Source organism: Ornithodoros turicata, chromosome 3 (assembly GCF_037126465.1).
Source record: "Ornithodoros turicata isolate Travis chromosome 3, ASM3712646v1, whole genome shotgun sequence".
Classification (NCBI taxonomy): Eukaryota; Metazoa; Arthropoda; class Arachnida; order Ixodida; family Argasidae; genus Ornithodoros; species Ornithodoros turicata.
The window spans coordinates 7,141,082-7,162,185 of record NC_088203.1 but is presented as its reverse complement, the minus strand read 5'-3'; the positions used below and the strand labels follow the sequence as shown (position 1 = coordinate 7,162,185).

The following is a 21,104-nucleotide window of genomic DNA, read 5'->3' as shown; positions in this document are numbered from 1 at the left end:
GAGCCCGCCGGCACTTGAAATCGTCTGCTGCTGCGGTACGCTATGGGAGGAGGTCAGCTGTCTGCGCAGCTCCCCTGTTCCCCACTCACCCCTATTGTCCGTGGTGCCACCTCATTGGTTTCTTTTCCCAGATAATGGCGTGACAGCAAACAGCTCAAGGTGATGACGAGGGGCACGTGTGCTTTCTTCTGTGCACCCACGCGGAGAGCCATGCCTGTCTACAAAATCCACGGCCCTTATTGCTGCCTTGTGATTGGACAGACACTTCATCACGCGGTGTCTCCAAACTGTACCCTCTCCTCTGCGCAGAGGCAAACTGTCATAGCGTATTGGCTGACCAACCGTGCCCACGAAAGAGTAAGAGGATGTGTTAAAGGTACCATAAAGCAGTCGAGGTGCAACCTCATATTTTGTGTGCCCTGAATTGTGTACGTCCTCAGGAGTAAAATGCCGCAAAATTTTCTCACATAGACGTTATAGATCCCGAAAAAATCAAAATTAAAATCTACTGGCAACACTGTGGCGAAGCAGACGGATGAAACGTCCACTCCGCCAAGTACGGCGGCGAAAATGCCTCATGCGCACGACTCTGGGCCGAACACAGCGGCACCTCGGGCGCCACGGAAGTACTATGTCAAAACCAAAACTAGATTTGACAGGTTGGAACCATGTGCGCCATGTGTAACTTAGCTACTGAGTGCAAGATTCGGCTTGCGTTTATTTTCTTTCACACACGTTACATTTTTCTCAAAAGGTAGTATTTGCAAATCCCAACAGGAAAGCCATCTGTTTATCGGTCTCCTTGCTTACAGGGTTGCTTGACAAATTGAGGGCTTCTTCCCACCAGGCGTCGCCCCGACATTCTTGACTGCGTTTTTATTTACCGATTAAAAATACTTAGAGTCAACTCCTGAACATATTACTTGTTGTGCTGAGCCTTTGAGTCAAGCACTCTCACGTCATGCTGATTGCATAGGTTCGCCCTCGACTGCTTTATAGTACCTTTAAGCAGACTTGGTGGCGCTGGCAATGAACACGGTCCTCCGAGCTGCGCTGCCAGTGTATAGTTAGTTATACTCTAAACGACAACAGAAGTCTGGACGCTGAAACCCACGAGGCGGTCTATCAGCGCGAAAACGGCCAAAAGTACCACCAGTAGAGTAGTGGTGATATTTGTTCATTCAGTATTATTGTTAATTCTTTTTTTTTCGCATTTTTTTTTCTTTTATTGAACTTGTTTCTGTTCCACTAGTGTTTACCAGCTTTGTATAATCCTGCTCCCCTCTTTAATGCTGTAAAGCCCTGAGGGTACTCAAATAAATAAATAAATAAATAAATAAAGTACGCGTCGGCCGCTCGAAGCGCGGCACGATTTTTTTTTTTTCTTAACGAAAATTGATCCCGTTTTTGCAGTGGGATAACTGCAGTTCCCGAGGCAAATAGCCAGTATACGTACTTTCAGCGTCAGGATAAAGTATTCTGGATATCGTACTACTTGTACGTAAAGGAACTGAACGCCGTGTAACACGGAAAATATGTCCCGTGTGTGTGCTTGCGTGCATTCTGTGTCGACATATCGACGCGTCTGCTTCCGGCGTATCCGACCTATGCGAAGAAAGCACACGCCTCGCTTGGCAGTTTAATTGTACAATACCATTTACTCCGTTTATTGCCGACGTATGGACGTCGTTTGTTTGATTGCAATTTACGGTTCGACCTTGCTTGTATACAGAGAAAATATGTCAGTAAACTTTACCATTCATCTATAAACCCTGTCAGACAGTCAGTCTTGTGACTGAATGCAATTCGCTCTGTTCATTTTCGACGTACCAATATTGTCGACGAAAGCAAGAAAAATAACGTCAGGCAAGAAAGAGTGTGTCTTCACTCCGAGTGAGTAACAAGTGGAATACTTTGTACGTCAAAAGATGTATCATTAGCAGTACGCAAATGCGAAACATAGAAACTTACGCTAACTGCATAGTTCCTTGTCCGGCCGAAGCAGACCCGGGTCTCTGAAGTTACCTGCGACAGACACAAACATCACCGTACTTAAATAACCCACGAAACACTAACTCGTTATTTCAATCAAAACTCCTGACTAGAACCATTTTCGCGAAATACGCGCAAACGAAGCACACATACCAAAACTTGTTCCAGTTACACTTCCAAGCCCGTTTCTCCCATTCGACCCCCCCGTATCATCTAATTCCTTTTCATATCCTTCTCTCCTACTTCCCTCTCCCTTCCGCATCAAAGCAAAGTCCTTCCGTAATCTCTTGCGCTGGTTCCCCGAGAAGAGAAACTATAAGGGTAATTAGAAATTAAATTTCCTTCCTTCGTCCCGTTTCTCCAAGGGAAGGCCAAAGACAAGAAGCCCTGATCCTCCATGCGATGCGCCGACAGGGCCGGAGTCGGCCATCAATAATGCACCGGAACTCCAAGCTGCACTATCTGTTTGCGTGTACGTAGGGAGACTCTGGACACCAGGTGGATATAAATACACGGCCATGAAAGAGAGAGAGAGAGGTCCTTGAGCAATGGCGGCCCGTTTGCGCCTCATAGCAAAGGAAGGAAAAGGCTCGCAATAAATGATTCGAGCGCGACTCAGCCATTTGGACGGAGAAGCTGGAGAGCAGACTGGGAATCCTGTTTTCCCGATTCTTGTTTTCATACTCTTCTTCACGAGGTACAAAAGGAATTGGAAGTAACCCGAGTACAGCAATGATGCAACGCCGGCAAAGGAAATTAAGTTAGGTTCCCTCGTAAGAAAGCAGCGTCTTCAGATGATCACGATTCGGGCTGCGCCGTTTGGATGTCTTCGATCTCCAAGGCAAATGGCCGAACAATTCCCCGTGAAGTTGGCCCAGGACGTTCGATCCCCCGAGCAACATGCAGTCATATAGGCAGGGAGAGGGGTCGGCAACGAAACGCCACCGATCAATCGTACGGGGTGGGATTAATAACCTTCGTCTGGCTGGCTTTCCTTTCTTTTTCTTAATAAACATATCCCCCCCCCCCGAGCAGCACATCACCATTGGTCCAATATCGTTCCAGCACTGGCAGCCAATATAATATTGCCCAAAATTGGCCGTGCAACTCGGTCCGATATTGCGCCTATGAAACTGCCATTATTGGTGGTGGTGGTGGTGGTGGTGGTGGTGGTGGTGAAGGGATTGCTGTTGTCGGCCTCACAGAGGTGGGCAACGTCACGACTGACGCCCTGGGGGAATGTGCGTCCTGGGCCGACTTCTAAGGGAACTGGCAGGCTGGGCAGCATGGTTCTGCCATTATTGGCCCAATGTTGCAAGCCAGTGGTGAGCCAATAAAAAATACGAATGATCTGTAGCTATAGTAACTGCAACGCCAGTCTAGTTTTAAAGTTTTAATAGGTTCTAATATGTTGCACTACAACAGGAACGCGTCATTTTACAGATCATTAATTTCTATTTAATTCCTTTTGTTATATTTTTACGTAGATAGTCAAACTTTGCCACCGGTGACACGCGGCGGTGGGATCGTGTGATAGCGTGCCAATATTGGATCAACATTATGTGCTGCTTGGGAAACGACATATCATAAGTATCGTTAAAATGGCGCAGCCTACGATGTGTACGGTACCGGATAGCGGTACGATCCGGAATCCGGATTCACCGGAATCCGGATGAGAGAGAGTCGTACGCGATCCGAAGAAGGAAATAGATCCGTATTTCCTGTCACCTGGTATTTGGTCGCAGGAGCCACCGGGTGCCGAACACCTATATTATTATACTACAGATAGGTTTACATGCATTACGAGTGACAGTTCAGAAAGCTCTCAGAACAGTGCTTAGCTGCACACTTAGTTCATTTACCTGCCACATTGGCGCCCGTTTACATGGCCCGAGCAGTTGTTAATCGAACCATGATCCGCAATGAGAAATGGCTATATCATGGGTTTTTTTTAATCGCAAACGTGCCGGTACTAACAACATCGCCATCAGTGTCGGCAATCCAGCGAGCACCGCGGTGGCAGGTAAGTGAACTAGGTTTGGCCCACGCTTTAAATGGCAAGTTTGTCAATCTTTCAATCTCCTAGTAACCCGTGTAAGAGTATAGGCTGCAGAACGATGACGAAGCACCCTTATCCTGCCAATAACAGTCGCCCTTCAGCACGTGCTCTGTTGTATTCACACACACACACACAGCTTTTCATAAGCAATCGTGGTACAACTGAATTCACATAAGTAGTCGCAGGGCACATTCGACGACTGTACATATTACGAAACGGAAACTCGAGAAGGGCACAGGCGACACCGGCGGCAAGCCACAAGGTTCCGTTGCATAAATATATTGCTTCGGACAATGATGCATGGAAGACGCTTCCCGTCTTGCATAATATCACTTCATTCTCTCTCTCTCTTCTTTTAAAGTGACAGCTTCATATAGGGCCCACCAGTGCAGACAGTCGGGTGGGTCCGTCCGTAACAATTGTGTCTATCACATCACCATCACCATCGAGGGAAGAGAAGAGAATGAAATTACAAACGCACCAAAACTACACCAAAACGAGTGCAGGAAGGTCAGGGTCGGGAGATGCCCCTATGAAGCTACAGCATTTAAACACGTTTGGCAGAATGCCAAAGATGCAGTCAGTGTTTATAAACCGACTATATACCATAGATTGAGAAGTTACCCGTCTAAAAGAACTCGTTACAAGTTCAGTTACCGTGTGCAAAATGTAACTAAGTTAATAACGAAGTTCTTCAGCCTGAAATGTAACTCGCAGTTACTGAGTTACTTAAAAAAAAGAACGAGTTACTTCCAAGTTACTTCGGCCACAAAACAGCATTACGCAGGTGCAGCGCGCGTGAGCAGTTGAGTTAGACCTGGAGTTGCCAGCGGAGGAGTGCAACACGCTTATAGATCGTTTTCCTTTATATCCAACAATAGACCTCTCCCTGTTTGTAAACAAATGACGTCATAGTGTTCGACAGCGTCAAAATTTGGTAGAATTGAACTACGCTCGAAGCTAGAGGTGAACAAGGTCGCACCCGAAAGCCAAGGCCTTGAGGGGATTACGATGTGATCCCTTAAAGGGACGCGACCCTCGGTCCTACTTTTCTTTCAATGGGAGGTAGCGAACAAGTGCCCGTTTGTGGAACCCAGCCCTCTCCTTCCGATCTGTTTCGGTTTCAGTCTGTCTACCAATGTCATGATGACGTTTCTCTGGTGAAGGTCTATTCGAACGCTTTGCATCTTACTCCCTGTGGGCGCACAATGGTTCAGCTTGATTGCAATGGCAGCGGTTCTTACTTCCTCAATAAAATACTGTCATTGATTGATTATCACGTTTTATGGCAAAAAATGCCATGAAGAAACCAGAGAGAAAGCAAGAAAATATGTCGACGTGAGTGAAAAGCGAGTTAAAAGTAACTTGGAACTTAACTTAACTTACTTTGACAAAGTTACCTGTAAAAGGAACGAGTTCCTCTGAAAGTTACCACGCCGCAAAAGTACCGAGTTAAGTTACAAGTTACCAAAAAAAGGAACTTAGTTACAGTAACGAGTTACTTGTAACGAGTTACCTCGAACTCTGCTATATACTACTCCGACTTCCCATGACTGGATATACAAAGGCTCAAATTGACGGCCTCCGTCTCGTTGTCATTTATCGTTATTAGTCCCGCACCATTTTTAACAGTTAGCACCGAGCAGTGGGCGCGTCTACAACCCCCGTTAATAGATCACCACTAATCTACGGCGTTCTTGAGAATTTCGGGAACTTTCCCACGTTGTTGTAGTGAGCACACCGCATAATGTTACGCACGCCACACAGTTTGCTAAAACAGTGCCAAATGTGCAACATAATAATGTCCACACCATCATATTATGTTCTCAGAACATGCAAGAAGACCCATCCATATCTACTCACACAACATGTCTCAGAAAGCGGCACAAGGTCCTGCTAATGTAGCGAACCTTCTCGATTTCTCCTTAATACCCAACGCGTGTCTTATCTAATCTAATCTAACTCAATTGAGAGTTTAACTTTCAGGACGACCAACACGTGGCAGTTCACAAGCCCACGAGATACGACACGCCGTCCAACCACTCGCTTCGTTCTACTGAGACTAGTGGTCACATTTGTACAAGGTTACGTGACCGTACGCACTACCATCTAAATGCTAAAGAAAATCAACTTCAACTATTCTTCTACATGACATACCGAGCGGGAAACAGGATCTTGAGCACACTACAGCTTCGACAAACGCGGTCACAGAAGCGAGAGTGCTTCGGTCATTCCTATTGGTTCTTGGAAGCACGTGACCTCTCCGAATGCCGCTGTCCTGGAGAATCTTGGCGTGATGCTACCGCGCAGTATCAGCTTTGCGAATTCGATTTTGTTTGTGCAATTGTTACGCACTCTCCATACTATACTTGGAACGCAGGTTCTATTGACTAAGACTTAGAACAGAGCGATACAATCCTTTTAGTGTCCTTCGCTGGGACTTCTTTTTTGTGGCTGAGGATCAACAGTAGAGTGGAATGATATAGGAATTACTGAGCTATAGAAACGCTTCATTTTGCTGTTCCTCTGAGCATACAATCAAGACACTGCATTAGCGGTTACACTCCTACCTGCGTCTTCTCCCCTATACACACTGGCATTGATGTCGCTGCGATCGAACATAACGTCGTTGTTTGGTGGCCTAGTAATAAACCTATCCCCCATTAAACCGGAGCAATATGTATTGCTCCACACCTCCTTGCCCCTTCTCCAAGGCACCTTTACGGCTCGGTATACTTTTACGATGTGCTTCATCATTGCAAGTTTTATTAAGGCTTTCTCCTTCCGGTGAGCTTGTCTTTAATAAATGTGTCAACCAGATGTGCAACTCCTGCGAACGACGATGATCATGATGTGTTGCTCGCCAGGGGCCGACAGTGTGCGATTTGTTGGAGGACATCGTATTATAAAGTATGGGCTACCCATAAATTGTGTTGTCGGCGCCAACGAAGGTGTTGTTTGATGTGCTTGCAGACCTTGCTTTTGTTCACTCAATACGGGACCGCAGTAATGGCGTGTTTGGAAAATGTTGTCATATCATTTAGCTACCAACCGATAGCTACCCTTTCCAAAGGCGCTTTTATTGGAGCTCTACCCTGCTAACTGTTTGCACTTCCAGGTTTCAAGCGATTAGGGCTTAACAGCTTATGCGTGTGAGCTTCAGTACGGAGAGGGGATCAAACCGTTTCAGATTTTGTTGATCAGATAAGGGTGCTGACTCATGTTTAATAGATAAGCTACCTAGGTTCAGCTCATTTGTTCATGTGTTGTGGTAAACACCGTTGTTCTAATAAATATTATTGTTTGGAATCCGGTCGAGGTTCCTTTGCAAAGTCGTACTCGGCTTCCGAGGGACGTTCAATATAATAAATAAACAACAATAAATATATAAAGAAAGAAATAATACGGATAAAGTAATATCAACTTTTATGTCCAACGTTAAATGTGGTCTGGGGTCTACTGAGGTTTTAATGCTCTTTAAAGAAAAACTGCGTACCCTTGCGTGTTGCTCATGATAACACATGATAATTGCGTGTTGCTCATGATAATAAAGGTTGCCTCAACTGGTAACATTCCAATTTATCGTGCTCCATTACACGTCAGGATATGTGAGATCACTTTGATAGATGAGAGCCAATTCTGTGACATATGAGTAGTACAAACTCTCCTCCGAATGGACGAAATACTAAGTAACTTATCAGCGAATCTATGATGCATCACGTAATGTGAACATTGTTCACATTGTCTAACACTCTTCATTGTGGGAACGTACACACTGCAGAGAATGAAACGTAAATGGAAGCTCCCTCAGGGCGTATTTATCCAACCCTAAGCTCCCTTCGGAACATGCATGTTTGCAACATAAGTAAGCCTTTATCTCTCCGTGACGGTAGAAGACCTATCGCAAGCAACTAGTCCGAACGCATAGATTTCATACTCAGATGGCTTCATCTGCTACGCTCTCATCTGTCATAATTCCTCCCGTTTTTTCCCTATTTCCCTATCCATTTCCCTTTAATCTCAAGGGGAACCCCTAAAGAAGCCAGACATGAAACGCATAATCTCGAAACCTTATCACTATTAGGCTTATTTGGAATAACGGACCGTTGAATACAAAATACATATCCCCCCCAAGCACACATTTCAACTCGTGCACTTCCCTTCCCTTCCCTTTCTTCCACGCCAAACCCACCCTCGCGGCTGCCCGCATGATGAGAATAAAATTAACGTCAGATATAAAGTTTCCCGGCTTGCATTTTAATGGGATTCAGTTGGATCTTTTCTTTTTAACTGGGTGTCCTTTTTATGTGGCTCCCATGTCCGATAACTGTCTGCGGCGCGGCGTAGGAAAATAACTATAATCGCAGTTAGAGAGAAATCTATTCCTCTTTCAAAGTTGGAATTACCCGTCGACGGGCAAATGCCTCCGTGATATAATGACATGTACGTGGCATTATTCACAGAGAAGATTCAGACCACGATGATGAACGATGAATAAATGTTGCCCCCACCCCCTTTTTTTTCTTTTTTTGTGGCAGAGATTGGTTGTGTGTGATGAGGTTCGATAAAGTTAATCGAAATACACATCGCTGTGAAGTGCAACTGTTCTGTGTTTGTCCTTCTGCGTTCCATTTGTAGGAAATACTATAGTGTATTGCTGCAGAAAGATGCCGCTCGCTGCGCTTGTGTTCGCGTGTCCGAATGTAGGCGAGTGGCAAATAGAGTCATTAAATAGGGGTACAGAGTATCGCATTCCTTTTCCGCGCCGGAGCCGCCGTTCGGTGTTCGCGATTGGGCCGATCGTGTCACGTGGTTTCTCCTTCCAAGAACGCGCCGTCCATGTTGGGTCCCCTCCATCCAAAACTGGTTTCCTCTGTTGCGAGCTGGCTCGGCTGGGCGCTCGACTGGGCGAAAAGGAAGGTTGGCAACCCGTTGCTAGGCGACGCCGTCGCGCCGGACCCAAGATGGCGTGGCTCAGTGTCACTACTCTGCTCCCTATTTAGTGACTCTAGTGGCGAACATGTAGGAGCGGATGTGCAGAGGATTAAGGTATGTACGAGTCTTAGAATGACTCTCAGAATCAGGCTCAGAATCAAGTGCCACTACCTGACTCGAAAAACAGCGTTTATCTTATTTAGCTCATGAAAAGAAGGTGCCACAAGAATTCTATGCGCGAAATTTCTATCCTGTTTACGAACGCTCTGCATTTCTCTCAAGCTTTCAAGATCTGCTGAGCCTCCACAAGTTTTGATGATGCGAGGAGCGAGTGACGTAAGGCCCACAAATTGCAATGATGTGATGTTCTGGAGAGGGCACTCGTCTCCTAGGAACGACGCCGGCGTTCGGGATTGGTCACATGGAGGAGAAGTCACGTGACGCTCATTGAAAGAGGGGGAAATGGGAGAGATGTCTTCTCCCTCATTTGTGTTTTCTCGAAGGTAAGGTCGGAGCGGTCGGAGGATATGTCACGTGGGGCTCCGCGAAGGGAGTGCAAAAAAAAAGTGAGCCGCCCCTCCCCCGCGGAAGACGCGAAGGGGAACAACGTTGCCAAATGAAAGCCCCGCACTCCGTCGGAGCTTCACATGACGTCACAGTTCTCAAAAATAAAAATTAAGTTTCTCTAGCTTTCGCGTCACGTAGAGCAAAAATATTTTGCAGGAATGTAACGTGAGACAAGAAGACTTCTTAACATAACTTTAGTGGGATTCTGAAGACAACGAGATTTAGTCCGTAGAGGCACTTTACCCAAACTCTGCGAGTACCCTGCCAATTTTTCACGCTCTGGCTGAGTTGCTCACTAGATTGAGAAACTCGAGCGACAAGTGTGACACTTTCACGCTCTCGTGTATCAATATCCTTCGTTTGGGAACGTAGCATAAGAGGCGCCATCGTGAGCGGGATAACGATGAGGCTAGCGGAAGGGGCTAGCTACGTCCTTGACGTGTACCACTAGAGGCGCACTTACGTTTTCACCTATGCATTTTTTTCCCGGATTGCTGGTTATCCCAAGTGGGGTTAGTCCACGCTAGATTCGAGCAGATTGACTCACGGCTATGGTATGACATCACTTTCTGCTAATCTCGCTCCCGATGGCTTCTGTTACGTTGAACTTGTGGTTCAACCCTCGAAACTTTGCTTCACAGACTTTGACTCAATGTCCCATTGGCCAACGCATTTCTCTTCACGATAGGCGCTCAACCTTCGTCGTTCTGTTCAACATGTGTGCGTGAAGATTCGGAACATGTTCATCTCGAACGTGCCCGGTTTCACGCTGCCCGTTTGCAACTTCAGATATATCTCTGGACCATCTTGATAGCCGACCCGTAGTCGTCGTGAAAGTGCTCGGCACCGTCACCGTCATGGCGCAATTCACAGTCAGGGCGCCGTCAAGAGCATATAGCAGAGACCTCGTCTTTTTAGACGCTTGTTTCTTTTTTTATCCACCTGATCTGGAGTAGCTTATCCCGCGGTGAGCGGGCTCAGATATATATTTTTTGTCTTACCATCATTATCATCATCATCATCATTCTTGCTTGGCTCGCGCGAGACCGCGCGCTGCCGAGCAGCTCAGCAATACAGCGACCAAAAATTCCGTTGCTGAGTTCGGCATCAGCAGCAGGGTGGTGGTGGTGGTGGTGGTGGTGGTGGTGGTGGTGGTGGTGGTGAAAGGGCTTGCCGTTGTCGGCCTCACGCAGCAGCAGGGGATTTCTGCAGCGCTGCTACGGCGCACGATTGCTATGGGACCATACGCGGTGCAGCAGCGCTGCCGCTGTTGCTCAAATCTAAACTGTGCGGTCTTACGCAGTGCAGTTCTGTTTCTACAATGTTGCTAGCATGATGCAATCGGATCATCTCTAAGCGGAAATCGGAGGGTGTAATACCTGCCTCTGAACTCAAAGCCGAGGCATGTCGTCGAGTGGAACCGTAGTTACCATCGTCTGTGATAAGCTCTATTCAAGCGTTTGACGCCTTCATGTTAGCTTGAGACTGTTTTCTTCGGTAGATGTATGATTCTTTCCCGATTCTACAACTCCATACAACTAGCGATTCTACAATTCTACAATTATAGCAACACACACACAAAAAAAAAAAAAACAGCGCAGAGACAGGACGTGAGTAGACAAACGAGGAGCTGACTAACAACTGTGGTTTATTGATTCAAGGATTATCGATAAAAAGCATTTGGTGTCCCTGCGCTGTTTTTTTGTGTCAGTATGTACCAACTCACCCACTCCGTTGCTATGACTCGTATTGTAGCCCTTGGCCTAATAGTATCTCTTAAATGAAATTAAAAAAAGTATAACAAAATTCGCAGTCCTCGACACGTGCAACACGTCGTCACACATACAGGCAGACAAACCTAACGTGTAATACACATTACCATTATCATCAGATCAGCGCCTACTCCAATCAGCTCCATCGCTACAAACCACGTGGTCCCCCGACGCAAATGTTGTCGCGCCCTTTGCGTTCGAGAAGTGCGTGGTTTCGGTATCGTCTCATTTGGATGGCAAAAATTAGCGACTTACATCTCAAAGTATGTGCTCATTTCAGGGTATTTAAAAAAAAAGCAATTGGATTTAAATATTGACTGACTCCAACTTCATCTGCAGATGCAGATTAAATGGGGAGTTTCGTCGCCATTGCTTGTGGTGATATGGACAATGAAATAGTGAGCCCGTTCACAATAAGGACCGTGGTGTCCAAAAATACAAGTCTTGTGTAACATAACAGGTTCCATAAAGCTACAAGTATAGTAGTCTCAGAGTATGCGGTTACTCCTATATATATATGTGTGTGTGGTCGTAAAAGACATAAGCTTGCGGATTTTTGAGGCTTAAAAGTCAAAACGAGGAATAGGGACGAAAAGGAAAATAGGGGATATAAACAGGGACAACGTAGATGAAAAAAAAAATATCTAGTCTCGCAGTATCCCGGCTGAATTCGCTGGGGAGCATGAATGTTTACTGCTCCCAGCCGAAATAAAAGTACTTTTAAGGAAATAAGGGAATGGGAAAGGGAGAAAGGAGGAGGAGGCGCCATCCTATAGGCGCACCAGTTCAGATTTCATCTCGGCCACCACAGGGAGAGGATATTTTTGTTTCTTGTTGCGCTGTCGGTGCAGGAAAGCATATACGAGACCTCATTCCCCTTATAATGTTCTTCGAAGAATTTTTTTTTCTTCTTTGTTTTAAACTTCCGTGGACTATTTGGGAGTATAATTAGTTTTTGGAAGGCTCGCCGGGAATACCGTCTGAGCTCGAGATTGGTTGATAGAAGCTGGCGGAGGTCGTGCAGCAAGACAAGACGCCGAGAGTGACCAAGGAGGCTCATGTTTAATATTTCATGACGGAATTTCGGCTGGGCGAACACGGAATGCCGAAGATATTACCGTACTTTTATATATATATATATATATATATATATATATTCCTTTTGTATTGCTCTTTGCGTACTTCGTTCGCCGGGAGAAAGATATTGGGTCGGCTCGTCCCTCTCTTAGATATTCTTCGTCCTGTGGTTCATGCAGCAAGTTTGAATCGCTACTGCCTCCTACTGCAGAAGCTGATTATGCGAAATGAATTTGCTTAGGTTGGTCTAGCCCTGCGACAGGGAGGGAAACGCGTGTCGGTGACAGCTTGGGATTGCCGCGCGGTAAAGTATGGTGTGCGCACAAAAAAAAAAAATCGATTGTTCGAACTCAAAATGTAATGTTAGTGCGCTTCGTTTGCGTATAGTGTATGCCAGATTATATTTCGATACAATTCGCTATAGTACTTCAGTAGTGAAGTTGAAAGATCGTGCCCGATTTAGACAGGTGGACTGCAAGCGACAGAAGACGTACATACGATACCAGGATACTATAGGTACGATGTACCTGCTGAAAATGTGTGTACTAACAAAACAGTCACAGTTATTGCGTCGTGGCTCTTTTTTTCTTCTTCTTTCTTTATCACGTGTTAGCGCCGCGATGCAACTGTGACTGTGTGCGGCGTACAGATGTGGACAAATGGAGAGAGGACAGCGGAAAGGAGTTGGGGGGACAGCGGGGCTAATTTGCATCCTGGGCCGACTTCAGAGGGAACTGTGCCCACATTCGTCTGAAAAGCCATTGGAAAACCCGGGGAAAACCTCAGAAAACACAGCCGGTGGTAGGATTCGAACAGCGACAACCTGCCAGTCTTCAGCACGGCCACTGGCTACCACAGCGGTAGTCGTGGCTGTTGCGTTTCACTGTTATTGATAATTAACGTCTGTGTATTCCGTTATATCGCACTACCGATTCGCATGTAGAAAGAAAAAAGAAAAAAAAAGGCGATGATTATGCAAACCGAAATGGATCTAGAATGTTTCTTGTAACCTTTTTCCCAGTTACATGTTCCGGGACACCTTTACTTGTCTGCAGGGAAGAGTCAGCAATTTCCCTAACAACAGCAACAACGACAAAAACAAGTTTATTGCAATGATGATGATGATTGAGGAGTTTCAGGGACGATACTCTATGTTAGCGGTAATACGTTGATATATATAATAATTATACAATATAATAATAATAACATAATAATGGATCACGTCACAGTGAGTTCCGAAGTCATGCTGTGTCTAAAAAAAAAATTTAGAAGCGCGTTTAGGCATAGAGCGTCGGATTTGACCAAGGAATTTTGACACAGTGAGAAGTGGAGTGTCCATTTGATCTAGAGACACCGAAAGTGTGGTTCTGAAAGGTTGGTAGGAAAGACGTGCTTTACACGTCTAGCCATTAACCTATATTTGCAGTGGACTGCTGTTCTTTCCTTTTTCTTTTTCGTTCCTTTTTTTTAGGCCAAATCTTTTACTCGCTAAACACTCTCGGGCGATGAAGGAGGTTTCGCTTCCCCTTTAATACGCACTCCCTTAATACGGACAGCTCATTATGGGCAGAAGTACGCCTACGCAGAGAAATAAACATAATTCATCTCCTTACGCCGTATATACTCACGTAGGAGGGAGAGTTTCCTGTCTCGTTCTGTGTGTGTCCGTCTCCTTTTATCGGGTCAACAGAGTTAGTTCCCTGCATTAGTGACTCTGCCAATATGTGCCCTATCTATGTATATCAATCGGAAGAAAACTCGCGTATCGTTGGTGGTCCCGCTCTAATGGGACGGAATATCATCTCAGAGGCCAACAACAAACAGGCAGCTTCGCGAAAGGGACATATCATGTGATTGTGGACTCGATGTGATGTAATAAGCGAGGATGTGGGTTGCTCTCTTACCATTTGAAGGAACTTTCATAGGGCTCACTCCGGGAAGGAGGGGGGGGGGGGGTATATGAAGATTTATTAAAGAAAACAGGAAAGGTCAGACAGACAGAGATCGGCTTGCTATTCCCCCAGCAAAAAGGAAGGAAAAGAAAGGAAATGAGGAAGAAAAAAAACTGAACAGTCACAAGGCGTTGGTAAGGTGGAGAAAGCGTGGAGAAAGCGAAGGAGCGCGGTGGTTTAGTTACGATATACAGTCGAACCTCGTTAATATGACACTCGTTAATACGACATCCCCGGCTCGACATATCTCGACACATCTTAATACGACATAACGACTCGTTAATACGACATATAGTTTCCGGAAGCGGATCAATACGTTCGGTATCTTGTCAAGCATTAATGGCGGTGTTTGATTGGGGCGGGTTTGTCCGTTAAGTGTGGGCGGTAAGACTGTGGGGGGGGGGGGGCTGGAACAGTGTAGCACCAGCTCCCGTGGCTCAGTGGTTCGCGTGCTGGCCATGTCACTTCTAGACTGAGAGGTACTCGGGTTCGAATCCCGGCGCCGGCTGTGCTGTCTGGGGTTTTTGATGGGTTTTCCTCAGACGCTTTCAGACCTGTGTCAGCACAGGTCCCTTAGAAGTCAGCCCAGGACGCACATGGCTGCAGGGTGTCAGTCGTGACATTGCCCCCCTCCAACGGCGAGCCCTCTCACCATCACCACCACCACCGGAACAGTGTAGCTACTTCTGGTTTTCAAACCTGTTCATCACAGGTGGTGGTGTTTTCCTCGTGGTGTGCTGAATAAAGACTTCTCTTAGTTGCGAGTAAGCAGCCGTGGCGTCAGCCTGTTGTCTTTTCTGTGTTGTTTATTGCAGCATTCAACAATATGAGCGCAGTGGTGACGGCCCACTGGGTCGGTCGGCTGAGGGACGGGACCCGTAAGCTAGCCAGTGATAGTGTGTTTTTGTGTGTGTGTGTGTTTTTCTTCTTCTTCAATAAACATATCCCCCCCCCCCCAAGTTGGGATACACGACGACAGAGGGCGCCATGGTGGGAATCAGAACGGATCTGTGCAGGGAGGCTAAGTTGACTCAATATAGAGATACCTTGATGCGTCGAGAACAATAATCGGAACGGGTCCATTGGTGGTTGTGGGGGGGGGGGGGGGTGAAAAGGCTCGCCGTTGTGTGTCTCACAGATGTGGGTGATGTCACGACTGACGCCTGACGTGCGTCCTGGGCCGGCTTCTAAGGGAACTGTGCCGAGCATGCTCGCATTGGTCTCCGCGAACGGTCTGCCCAACCTTCGCGTGAGATCGTTTGAGGAGACCAATCAGAGGCCTCTCCGCATTGCCCCGCTTCTGAGTAAGAAGAGGGAACGTGCACAAATCTTCGCGCGTATGCGGCCCTTTAATAGGAAAGAGCAAAAAGGGCTTCAAATTGCATTCCACGACAGTTCAATAATATCGCGCAATAGAGAGACGACGTAAAGGAGCGAGCTCGAGTTTTAATGTTTTTTAATGCGTCGAAACAAATCAGGAGGGAGCAAGTTTTTATTTTATTTATTCCTCTTTTTCTTTTTTTCTTTTTTTTTGCGCGCGTGTTTTGCGGGACAGAATGCCTACGTTTTCCGAAAACTGCAGCTACAAAATACATTTGCATAGAATACACAGGAAGATAATTATTTAATATTGACCTATTTTTCTTTCATCGTAAGAAACAAACACAGGAAATTGCAAACGAAAGTTAAAACAAGGAATTAAATCTCGCTCGGACGCAGTCATACTAAAAAAAAATCTCAATGGTTTGCACATCCCCTCCATTTCAACTTTTCAAAGCATCTCTTCTAGCGAGCATATAAGTAGAAAAAGCGTGGTTATACATATATATAAAAAAACTGTGTTATGCAGACAGGTCCTCCTTAATATGGTAATATTACCGGCATATACAGCCGGACTCCATTTGCTATCCATATTGTCCTCCGTATATATTCCAACGTTCAAGGAATCATCCAACACACCGTGCAACACGTACAAGACAGTCAAAAACCCAGGCGTCCGCTTTTAACCGGGCGACATATTGTTTCTGAAATTCAGATATTACGGTAATATATCTGTTTTATACGCTGCTTCTTTCTTTAAAAAAAAGAATGAAATTCGTGTACTTTACCATGCAGAACAAGATATTATGAACGACTCAGCCGAAGAAAGGACCTGGCGTTGAAAATGTATTCTAATTTATGCGCACATATCTCGCGCTTCTAAAGCGGATTTTGAACAGCTCCTCGAATATCAGTTCGCCGCAGATGTTCCTGCTGCGCGTGTCGTCGTTGCTTTCATATCTGTATCGCCTCTATTGCAGGTTATCGCGTCGAAAAAATGAAAGCAGTTCCGAGGCTTAAAGCTGTCGATATGAGATCCGGAGTGCGTTTAAGGAGTGGCGACGGTCGGAATATGTGGTCTAAACCCTAAAGGAAGGCGGAGGCGCATTGTTGCTCGATGCCAATTTTGGAGTTCGAGAAGAAAGCCCATTGAGGCTGCTTTTCTTCCTTTTGTACATAGTTTTTGAGTGGAATAATAACAATAGCAATAATCATTCGCGGCTGTAAATTGCGAGACAACTATATGATCATGACCGATGTCACTATGGTCGGTCGGTCTGTGGATTAAATGTACTGTAAACAGCAGAGGCCGAATTTCATTTAGCGTCGCTATTCGATAGTGCAAGCCATCGTTACAAAAACGGCGCAAATTTCATTCCAATCGGTGGAAAAATTAGAAAATTAAAATTAAAGATTACGGGCAACACTGTATTAGGTATTCGGAAGGGATCCGTACTCTCAGCCGCGTACGGCGGCAACCCTGTTGCATGCGTATAACACTGGGCCCGACAGCCGAACAGCGCTGCGTTTCTTTTTCATTTTATTTCGCAAAAAACACACTAAACAGGGGTCTCTGTGCTCCTGTGGAAATATGATACGGAATAATATAGGTACAAAAAGAACAAAACGCGACAAAACAGTGCTGCATACATAATAAATATTCGACAGTGTTACCCGCTGCACAGGGGGTTGTTCGACACCAGGCGTCGCGCCGCTGCACTACGCCGGATTTTTCATGATAAATTAAAAATATTTACAGAGCGTTGTTGGTAGTATGGTTCCGCATATGGGATTTACAAGCAACAAAGTTTCAAGCCACGTCGCCAGCATATCCTGCTTGTCTACTGCTTTACAGTACCTTTAAATTTTGCCCACCTGAAATCTCACCACATGGCACACAGCGTATTTAACGTCCTCCGCGGAAGACGTCGTGTGAAAGCATCTTGTGCAGTGCCGACAAGTTGCTGCCATCCTGGGGCCAGGTGAGTGAGTGGAGTAAGATCATGGTTTATGGGTACGAAGGTTTAATCGACTTGCAACTTGGTTTAATCGGTCTGTCTGACTCTTGTATGCCTCCCTAGGTCATAGTTTACGTAGTACAGGTTGGAACAAAAGTTTACGGAACACGCGAGCGACGTACTCTTTCTCCGGTGCGACACCCTAGCGGCTGCCGGAAGCGAGTGAGTTCACTGTTTCGGACGGAGGGGTAGAAGGGTGCGCTGTTAGCGACACACAGCGGTAACTTGTACTTCCCAGGCACGCATAAGCGACACTGGGACCACCACTGTGTGTCGCTAGCAGCGCATCCGTCCACCCCTTCGAAACAGTGGACTCACCCGATTCCGGCAGCCGCTAGGGTGTCGCACCGAAGAAAAAGTACGTGGCTCGCGTGTTCCGTAAACTTTTGTCCCAAGCTGTACGTGGATACATAGTTTACGCAGTATGTGGATTATAGATTACATAGTACGTTGATCATAGCTTACATAGATTGTTTACATAGTACGTGGATTATATTTTATATAGTACGTGGGATTAGTAGCTTACATAGTACGTGGAACGTTTAAAGACTCCATTCTCAGAGGTCCCTAACTTGAGAAAGGGTAACTGCTGTTAAAGCATCTTTATGGAGTGCTAAACGACCCCCTTAAAGTCTTATTTACTTTCAGTCACCTTAATTGTACCCCCCATTCTCCCATTCTCTATTGCCACTCCGGAGTTGGAATGATTCCGGAATCATTCCAGATTTAGCAGAGCTCGAAATGGAATTGGAATGGAAGGGCAGAAAATGTCCTATAGGAATGGGAATGGTCTGGTGCCCCGGTGGCAGTTTTGGTTTCAACGTGCTGGTTTCTGCCCTCGCACCCTTTGCACCGCACCTGCAAGCACCGGCACCGCATCAGGTCAAGAGTGATGGCTGGTTGGGCTTTAAGGAAAAAAACAAAATGGTGAAGAGTGAAGTAACCTTGTCTTTGTGCTTTTTTCCTGCTTGGTAATCAATCAATCAATCAGTCAATCTCCTCAAGCACTGCTACACTTGCCAGTACGGTTACCGGTCCTTTTCTTTTACTGAGGGAATTAACGGAATGGAATTGGGTTGCCAAGCCGTTCCAGGAGTGGGAACTGACCATATACGTTTCCATTCCGAGGAATTGAAAGGAATTGAATTATCGCAAATCTCCATTCCCCGGAATTGAATTGGAATGGAATTGGAAATGGAAATGAATGCTCGCGTGCAGAATGACAGATTTTCCCTCTGTTTACAAGTAAAGTAGCTTTGCTAATTTACTAGTTTTACTAACATACATATTCTATTTATTGAACCTCTGGTTTGATGATGTAGTGCTTTCTTGAGAACGAGCAGTTCGATCCGATGCATAAGTATCTGGTGATCACATTAATGTATCCAATAATTAAAGTTAATATCCAGTATTAACTATCCAATAAACCTCTACAAAATGTTGCGCCGAACACACAAAAAACACCAAGAAATATAAAAGAAATCGCCACTCCAATGTGCGGGAGGATATCCTTCTCGTTTCTTCCATCTCGCAGATCACGTCGTCACCCCCACCCCCCTCCCCTTTCACCGCGTTCTTCACTCTCACGCGTGCACCGCGTTGTAATCCTCGCTGCAGGCGCTGTGCATAACGTCCTACACAAGAGCAGAATCCAGCCGCTTCATACATGCTTGCGTAATGGATTCTGGCAAAAGAGCACGTTCCAGCGATCTTCACAGAGAGCCAATAATCCGACAACCTGAGGGAGGATCATCGGGACGGAATAAAAGGTCCAGGAGAGCTCAGCGACACTAAATAAGTGTCCGCTATAAGAAGGACCCCATTTAATGACTGGTCTGGGTAGCGCTCCAATCTTGCAGTTTCGGTTTCGTTTTCTACATTCCCGTTCCTCCTGTTGGTCCGGAGGGCAGAATATCGATTACAATGGTGATGAAATGACATAAAAAGAGCGATTCGGGAGGTAAGCTTCAAGTCGGAGAACGTAACGAAACGAAGCCGTTCATCAAAGTGTTTATCCCCCCCCCCCTCCTTTTCCCGAGTAAGGAATGCACGCGTAATAATGTATTTTATTCCTTCTTCCAAGTTTATTGAACGTATATCCCGCGGGGAGTGGCTTTACTGCTAGATAGCTCAACACAGATATAGCTAGATAGCTAGAAGACGCTCAACTAAGTATATGCATCCGATGATGACGTGCATCTTCCGTCATTCCTGAAGCAGACGGCATAATTCCAAGTGGAACTGAACGATCAGTCAAAACATCCATACATCTCACACGACTTCGGGCGTTGTACACAGGAACTACAAAGCAACAGCTAAGGCCCTGCGACTCAAACATTTGCAAACGATGCAAAGTCCCAGAGGATGGTACACCACATGATCATGCACTGCCCAGAATATAGCCAAGCCAGACTTCAACTTCAACAGACTCCAGCGGCACTGGACAACAGGCATTTCTCCTTTTGCAAGATTGCTGGAAGATGGCCCACGAAGCAAAGCAACAATCCAAAGCACTGAAAGCGCTCTGCGCTTTCTTAAAAGACAGATAAAAGACCGCTTCTAAATTCCATCACTCGCAATGGACCTTTTCCATATTCGCGTCGCCCCTGGCGGCGGAATGTGGAACGTCGTGTCTTTCTCTCCAATAATGGTGACGCTTTACGAACTGGCACGTACGTTGCGTGGAAAAGTAGCAAGAGAATATTGGAAGAAGATTGCGGAAAGAGTGAAAGCGTATTGTACTCATTACCAGACCTCAAATGTCCGCGTAAAGTTGAAGCCGATTATCTCCTTACAATGGACATGATAGTCGCCCGCAGGTGGGTTCATGGCGATGTTTTCCGCTCGAGGATGGCGGACTCAAGGGCTGGGCATGCGCATACGCGAAATGGTCCATTGTTATATTTTAACGCGCAAGAGCTGGAGCTGCAGGCGCTCTCAAGGCAGCCACCCAGCTCCAAGACACCACACCCCATGCATGCAGTTAAACTTATCTTATCTTCCATCATTCGATTCATGGCCATTCAAGAGAGCACATCTACGGAGACCAGTTGTGATATTCCTTACAAGCCCTTCCTGTACCGTGCGCACCCAGGAGCGTATTATGACATGCCGTCGAGGCATTCGGCACTATAGGAACTATGCACTAGCCATTATGACATTCGTCGAGGCATTAGGAATGGTGCATTCCTGGCGGGAGAGATTTCATGTGAGTGCGCGCAAAGGCCGTTTTGAGGCGAATGTTACATGAAGTCATTCTCCCTCTCACACTTACAAATGCCCCACCCCCAAGAGGGAAATTCCCCACCTATAGAGATACCCTACGCTCAAATGTGGTACAAAAATACACGATTTCAGAAAATCTCGGTACTCCTTGCGTACACGTTACACCCTGGGAGATGAAGGAGGGAGA

At 46.0% G+C, this 21,104-nt stretch overlaps 1 protein-coding gene across 2 annotated transcripts in view; it reads right to left on the bottom strand.

Annotated features, from left to right (window-relative positions):
• LOC135387916 (metabotropic glutamate receptor 5-like) overlaps positions 1-21,104 on the bottom strand; it is a 347,669-nt gene that overhangs the window by 196,749 nt on the left and 129,816 nt on the right. For both annotated transcript variants that reach the window (XM_064617127.1, XM_064617129.1), the window contains one exon: positions 1,972-2,025. The gene's annotated coding sequence lies outside the window, so the exon portion shown is untranslated. The remainder of the gene's footprint in view (positions 1-1,971; positions 2,026-21,104) is intronic.